Raw genomic sequence first — 8,600 nt, 5'->3', positions numbered from 1 at the left:
TTTATCTCTTTTTAAAAAAATTTCTTTGCAATAAATGTCTTTTTTTTATATTGTTTCGTTTATATATATATATATATAATTTTTCTCTCTCTTTTCTAATTTTACCATAAGCGACATTAGACAGATAAGACATTTTCATATTTCAAAAAGGAAAACAGTAAAATTTAATTTAATAAAAAAATTCTTTTTTTTTTTAATAAAAACGAGTAAATAATTGACAAATTCAATGTAACAGTTTCTTTTCTCTTTTCCCTTCATTATGATTGATTGAGATTATCATTATTATTATTATTATTATTACTATTATCATTGTTGTTGCTGCTGTTGTTTTTGTTGTTGTTGTATCCCTCACAAAAGTAGGGACATTACAATTTCCTTTTTCCTGTCCCCATAGAGCCTGAAGGATTAATATGTTTATAAAGATATATTTATTGCTGCTGTTAACGTTACCGTCGGTTTCTCACAATAGAAATAAAATACTATTATTAGTAATGTCGCTGTTGAAGCAGGGAGAACCAGATACAGTAATGAAAAAAAAACAAAAAAAAACGAAAACAACAACAAAACAAAAAAAAAAACAAAGAAATTGTAATTTCATTTTGTTTGCCTCAAAGAATCATTGCATGTATTATGAGGAGGAAACAAAATTAAAAAGAACTTCATCCATTTCTCAAAAACATTAGAAATATGAAGTCAGGTTAAAACGGATTTCACAAAAACAAATCACTTCATCATTGTAACAGTGATTTCTTTTGAGTATGACCGTAAGGTATTTTTTCAAAAGAGGATGCGTGTGTGCACGCGTGCGTGTGTGTGTGTGTAGGCGCAGGTGTGGCTGCATGGTAAGAAGCTTGCTACCCGACCACATGGTTCTGGATTCAGTCTCACTGCAAGGCACCTTGGGTTAAGTCTCTTCTGCTATAGCCAGCTTCAGTGAGTAGATTTGGCAGATGGAAATTAAAAGAAGCCTGTTGTGTGTGTGTGTGTGTGTATATATATATATATATATATATATATATATATGGGCATCCAGCTGTAGAAACTCTGCCAGATCAGATTGGAGCCTGGTGCAGCCTTCTGGCTTGCCAGTCCTCAGTCAAATCGTCCAACCCATGCTAGCATGGAAAGCGGACATTAAACGATGATGATGATGATGATATATGTATATATAAATATACTGGTGTTGGTGCATTTGTGTTCCTGTAACTTAGCAGTTCAGCAAAAGTGATTGGTATAAGTATTGCTTCTTGAAAAAGAAAAAGAAGCACTGGGGTTGATTCATTTGACTAAAAATTCAAGGCAATGCCCTAGCAGAGCATCTCAATATAAATACAGTAACGAAAGGGTTAATCTCTACAACAGGACGGTTGGTGTCCCTATCTGCTAACCACAAAACAGAGTTAAACTAGGTTCATTTTATTGTGACACCAGCATCAGAGAGGTTGTCATGTTTTCGACCAGGCCAAAAATGTGTAATCCAAAACCATTTAGTCAAGGTGCCTTACAACTTCAACCAGTTTCATACCGTCGTTCTCATATGGCATACTATAACAGTGACGACTCTCGTGACTTCGACCACCAGTACTAGCAGCCCTACCATCACCACCACCACCACCACCACCTGTAACATGTAATTCCCAATAAATTAGAAGTAACAATCTATCATATAAAAATAATAAAAATACACACACACACAAAACCTAGTTCCTACTTCATCCAAGCATGCTTTGGTACACAACATCTGACCCCCACTCATGATGTACAACTGATGAAGATTTGAAGATTGTAGCAGTATTGTGTTTATGTAGGGGATAATTGCCATGCATGTGTGTAAAGATAGGCTATTCAAGCAAGACTCTTATTTGTACCAATCATGAAACATGAACCCCGTACTATAAAGAACAGTAAAGCAAACAAACGACAGAGATAAAGATCTAAAGACAGACTTCACTGCATCTGCTTCTGTATATCTTGACAGGAGCTTCGATAGGATTGCTCAACCTGCTAGAAATAGTAGCCGTGTTTCAGTGAAATCATGCTCTATTGTCAAGTGTTTAAGAAAAGAAAGTCTAATGAAATTTGACACTGTTATTTACATGTTTAGCACATCCGAGTGATGGAGGGAGACGATTGTGCTGCTGCTTCTTTGGATGATGGTGATGTGGCACAGGTGACTGAACAATCAGAGAGAAAGAGAGAGGGGGAGAGTTTACAGAACATGAATTGAACACTTTCCTTCTCTTCATACACATAATGGAGAGAGAGAGGGGAAAGAATAAGAACGAAAGAGAGAGAGAGAGAGATTACAATTTATTAATTGAACACAACTGACATAAATTCTATCCCTCTCCTTGAACACAAAAGGAAAAACTATGGTCTCAAGGAGAGAGAGAGAAAGAAGAGAAGAGGGAGAGAGAGAAGAGGAGAGAAAGAAGAGAAGAGGGAGAAAGAGAGAGAGATCAAAAGAGGCAGTAAAATGTCTAATGTCAAATAAACATCGAATCAGTGGCTACCAAATCACTTGTGCTAAGATGTCTCATATCCTCCAAGTAAAGGGTTGAATGGAGGAAGCAGTGGTGCACCATTGGCCATAACGCTCTTTTCAAAGGGTTTTGGGTCGTACCATCGGTTTGTAAATGCTACCATACTAAGTCGATGCTGACTCGGTGCTCTGTCACTCTTAATACCTATTTTCACAAACAGAATGGATTGGAGCAAGATAAAATAAAGTGCATGGGTCAGGAATTGAACCCATGACCATATGATTACAAGCTCAGTTGCCTAACAGTGAGGCTACAAGCTACATAATTTCTTTTTACCACAACCTGACTAAGCTAAAAAAAATTAAGACAAAATATCACACTTTTACGTCCTTTTAAAAAATTTTTTTTACTGTTTTACTCAGTTTTTCCATGCTTGAGAGGGCATGGCTTATTTCGTCGCTAGAGCACGTGGTTTATACCTGACTGTCCTCCTTACTGCCAACCAATCACTCAACTGTGAAGTAGGTGTGAAAAACCAGTTTGTTATCAGTCAGTAAAACAGGTTGACACAGAGTTATGTACCTTGCTCAGTAGATCATCACAATGGCAATGCATAGATTTGAAACTATAAGGGTCAAAAACTTACTTTTTTTTTTTTTTAAGAAACAGGGATAAAAACTGACCACAGCCATTGTACTCACAAGCGAGGACAATTTGCCTGCATCTATCATGCTTTTTGCTAATTGTCTGAGGTGCCTATGTAATTATGAGCAGACACTGTTACACTCTGAGCCCCCTTACTCACTCTAGGTTCAGTAGAACATCTAGGATTCGACATTTGCAGGGAAAGAAAAGGGCTACTCTAACTCTTGGTTGGTTCTCATTTTATCCACCAAAAACTGAAGCGATGTCAAATGATGTGTGTTTGCTCAAGGACACAATGCACTGCGTATGTGTGTGTGTGTATGTATGTATGTATGTATGTGTGTGTGTGTGTGTGTGTGTGTGTGTGTGTGTGTGTAAAATGTCGACACATATTGAAACATAAAGTATAGATTATTGGTGTTGGATGGCTTAAATAATGACCAAGTTGAAAGTAAAATCTGGTTAAGTGAGATGAAAGCTGAATATAGATCAGTGAGTGAGAGAGAGAGAGAGAGATCATTGTTCATTTATATGTCAGATTAGCACAGCACATGGATTTATTGGAGAGAGAGAGAGAGAGAGAAAAAGAGAAAGAGCTAGACCAGGATCTAAGAGTGTGATAAGAGGCAGGGCATGGATTGGTTCAAGTGTGATTGTCATGGAAACAGAGATGGATACGGAGAAGAAGATATGAGGTAAGTGTGAATTTGGTTGAAGAGAGCTAAATGGGAAAATATTTGTATATGAAATGATTTTCTCAATATCATGGTGGAATATCTATTAATATATACAAATAGGAAGATTAAAGTGATAATGATGACGATTATGACAACACTGATAATTTTTTTTTTTTTTCAATAGTGCAGACTAGGCTTAATAAAATCAGTTTGAAATTCATTTAAGGTTTCTTGATGTGGTTTAAATGATGTTGGCAGAAGTCATCTCGGGTCAGACTTGAGATGTTTGAAGAGAATCTACAGATTCATGATTAATATTACAATGTTAGAACATCATTCTTTTTAATTACCTATCATCATCATCATCATCATCATCATCATCACCATCATCACTATTTTAATGTTCATTTTTCCATGCCTGCATGAGTCAGATGGAATTTATTGAGGCAAATTTTCAACCAGCTGGATGCCTTTCTGGTTGCTAAGCAAGGTTAATATGTCCCCATGATCAGACATGGTTTTCACGGAAGACCCTAAACAAACAACACCCTTTGTATGACATTGATACTCATTCTACAATCATCATGTGATATGAAGTCAAGGGTCCAATCACACAAACAAGCAGATAACGATATATGCATATTACAGTTCCTCTCACGAGGCTCTGGTTGGCCTGGAGTTATAGCAAAAGACACTTGCTGAGGGTGCTGCACAGTGGGACTGAACCTGAAACCACACGGTTGAGAAGTTCGTATCTATCACTTGTCACCTGTAGCTACAAACATCTACCTAAACCAGTGGCTGTTCAAAACAACCTGTCTCCAATCAATTAGAAATACTAACCAAAAACCTTTCCTTCATTCAAATATTGGTTAAAATACTGATTCTCCCTACCAATCTTCATATTACTCGACCCCTTCTTTTCCCTCCCTCATATCGCCCAAAATAATATTATTACCACTATAGCTCATTATTACATTTTACCACAACTATGACAACCAACATTATTTTTTCTTTAACCTTTAGCACACTACATTTTCTCTAGAACTGTTTCCCCTGCCATTGCCCAGCAGCTACAAGGGAGATTACTAATACAGCAACATGATGCACCTACAATGTGTTAAAGGTTAAGTATAAGTTTGAAAGTGGAGTCAATCGTGAGGAGTTACAACTAGATGAAATCTCCAAGCAGTTTCAATGCACAAAGGCATCCAGGAGCTATGACCTGGATGAGGCCCAGCTCCTTTACAGTGTAAGAAGTTAAGGGCAGAAACACTGGGGGGTGTCCTTCTCTGAAGAACTTTCTGCAGTTCAGCTCCCTTGTGAGTTTCTTACCACTGTTTAAAATAAATTCAGTTGCAGTTGAATAATTGATTTACATTCTTCAGTTTCTTGCTTTTCAGTTCAAGAAGTTCTCAACATTTTGCTACAGTACCAAATTCCAGAAGCTTCAATTATTTCCTGACTAGTTTTATTAATTAACCAATGTTTTCACACACAGATATATAGTAAAATTGACAAAAAAAAAAGAGTACAGTGAATTACTGTGAAGAGTGGAAAATCTATTATTTTGGATAGAGAACATTTCTTTTTTTTTTTTTGGCAGGGAAAAGCTGAAAAGAGAGAAATTAAAGAGAGACTGCAGAGTTTGACATCCTGAAACTATGTGGTTGGAATTGCAATGCAAACTTTTCAACCACAGTACCACGCCTGCAAGTGTATAATGTGTTTAATATATATATATATATACATATATATATATATATGTAAATAAGTATGTATGTGTGTAGATAGATAGATAGATAAATAGACATACATACATGCATGCACATGTATGTATGGAATGTTATATAGCTTGTTTATTTTATCCATACGAGAAAAGATGAAAGGATAAATTTACTATCGTGGGAGTGAACTGCCATCCATGCAGTCAATTTAACTAGTATAATTTAGTATTCTACTACTGAGCCATAACCTTGTTCCTCACCCACTCTCTGTCTCTCACACACACACACACACACACACACACACACACACACACACAAGATTTGTGTAGGGTTAATACTGATGATATAATGGAAGTCGTAATGTGGTGGTTTTTATTTTTTATTTTTGTGAAACTGAAGCAAATTCACTGCAAAAATAACAGAGATGTAATCTTATCATGATGAATAAGCTGCAAGTATTATTACTGCATCACCACTGCTAACCGCCGCAGCTCAGTGCAACAATATGATTGAGACGGCGGAGAAATACCTTGGGGGGAGCATTATTTGAACAAAATGCTTAGCAGCATTTTGTCTGTCTTTACGTTGTGAGTTCAAAATTCATCTGGCCTTGTTCCGAAATTAAGAATTATTAATATTATTATTATCATTATTATACACCTGTCTCACAACCCTCTGACATCTTAGGTTAAAAAAAAAAAAATACAGTTTCCTAGACTAGTTTTGTCAACGGATTCTTTGCCATCCTTTTAGAGTTGATAAAATAAATACCAGCCGAGCCCTGGGGTTGATGTCATCAACTAACCCATCCCCCACCCCCAAAAATTGTTGGCCTTGTACCAAAATTTGAAACAATTATTATTATTATTATTATTATTATTAAAATGGTGGTAAGATGGCAGAATCATAAGCAAACCAGATAAAATACTTAGCACCAGAGTTCAAATTCTGCCTTGGTTGACTTTGCCAGTCATTCTTCCAGGGACGATGAAATAAGTACCAGTCAACTACTGGGCTTGATGTAACTGACCAGCCTTGTGCTTTTAGTAAAAAGAATTATTATCATTATTATTATTATTATTATTATTATTAGCACCCTGGGCAGAATGCTTAGTAGCATTTTGTCCGTCTTTACATTCTGAGTTCAAATTCTGCCAAGGCTAACTTTACCTTTCATCCTTTCGGGGTCGAAAAGATAAGTACCAGTTGAGCATTGGGGCTGATGTAATCAACTTACTCCCTACTCCAAAACTGCTGGCCTTGTACCAAAATTTGAAATTATTATTATTACTATTATTATTATCATCATTATTATCATTCTACAATTGTCTTACAACCTTCTGATATTTTATGTTAAAAAAAAATACAGCTTCTTAGGCTTGTTTCGTCAATGGATTCTTTAATTCATTTAAGTTCCCGTATCTAATTAGTCCCTATCCAAGCTACCCTTCCTTTGCCCCGCCATAGCATTTTAAACCTACAATTCTCTCTTACTTCCATCATAATTTTCCCCCTTTCCTCCCCACAGCCCATCTTAGCCTACATCACTTGTTATCAGTGATGACAAAATATCAATTGAGGTGTGAATACACCAAAGAAGAAAAGACAATTTAAATCAGATTTTAATTTACTAAATGTTCTGCTGACATCTACCGGCAGACTTGAGAGAAAGTAGTTTAGTAGTTTATGAGGATATTTATAGAAGCAGACACAGACAGTAATTGCTGTCTTATGTGGGAGATTTAACTATTTATATTATCATAAGATAGAATTAATTACATGAAATTATTACATTCTTCCCAGCTCCATAAAATATAAACAGAGATATGTACAATATTATCAGAACAACAATATCTCGAAAATTTCTTTCTATACCTTACTGTACAGCCACATCAGGCAAAATATTAATGTGAAACCGTATCAAAGTGGAATGACTTTGATCAAGACTCATCTAAGTATATCTCAAAGCAAACTCTTACACTGTTGTACCATTGAATTACAAATAATGCTCATCATTTATGCTCGGGTGACCTTACAGCTTCCAAGAGTACAACTGTATTTGTCTTTGCTTAGATAAAATGACTAAGTTGTGGGTCTTTCTAACTTGTAAGAAGATGAAATTTTAGAAATATTACTTCATTTGTATATAATATCTATGGTTAAAATTTCATCAACAGCAAAAATATATGAATTTTCATGGGGGTTGTGGCCCTTATGCATAGAATATAATTTCCAAATTTCATAAAGACCATTTCAGTACTTTTGACCTAGTTTTGGATCATAAAAAAAAAATGACTAAAATTTGGGAATTAAGGCCCCCATTAGGGGGCTTAGAATCCTCAGAAGAAGTGGAAAGTTGGAGAATATTTCTTGATGTGTGTCAATTACCCATGGTTGAAATTTCGTCAACATCGAACATTTATGAATTTTCATAGGGGTTCTGCCCCCTTTAAACCATCTCAAATCCAAACCAAACGTACTGCGTATAATGCTATAGATGCAACACAAACACACACACACACTCACAAACTGAGCTTTACAATATGTACTGATAATAGTTTCACTTTAATAGTTTCAGTATTAAAGTGAAACTATTAAAGTGAAACTATTAAAGTGAAACTATCTGACATTACAATAGAAATATGTTATTGTTTCACTTTTGACACCTAATACTGAAATAGTGGAGAAGATATGATATTGCTGTGGGCTCGAACTAGGCAAGAAGTTAAAAATTTTTTTAGCCTATGACACTACATGGACCCTAAGTAAGGCATATGTAAAATGAATGAAATTGGTCGTGTAGTTCTCGAGTTTTAGGGATTCACAAAGACAGACAGACAGACACACATTCTCATCTTCACACACATACAGTTAATCAATGGACTATTTTTATCCCGAGACCTTTGGAAATGTGCTGTGCGTGAGAAGACCCGGCAAGCCAAGTAAGATCGTTGCCAGTGCCCCTGGACTGGCTCTTGTGCGGGTGGCACATGAGATGCACCATTTTGAGCGTGGCCGTTGCCAGTACCGCCTGACTGGCTCCCGTAGGATTTTCGAGTGAGATCGTT

The 8,600-nt window shown here is 36.0% G+C and overlaps 1 protein-coding gene across 2 annotated transcripts in view; it reads right to left on the bottom strand.

Annotated features, from left to right (window-relative positions):
- Positions 1–8,600, bottom strand: part of LOC106869286 (dentin sialophosphoprotein) — a 234,144-nt gene that overhangs the window by 73,998 nt on the left and 151,546 nt on the right. The gene's annotated exons all lie outside the window — the stretch shown is intronic.

Source organism: Octopus bimaculoides, chromosome 20 (assembly GCF_001194135.2).
Source record: "Octopus bimaculoides isolate UCB-OBI-ISO-001 chromosome 20, ASM119413v2, whole genome shotgun sequence".
Classification (NCBI taxonomy): domain Eukaryota; kingdom Metazoa; phylum Mollusca; class Cephalopoda; order Octopoda; family Octopodidae; genus Octopus; species Octopus bimaculoides.
The sequence above is the reverse complement of the archived record's forward strand: the minus strand, read 5'-3'. Positions and strand labels throughout refer to the sequence as shown.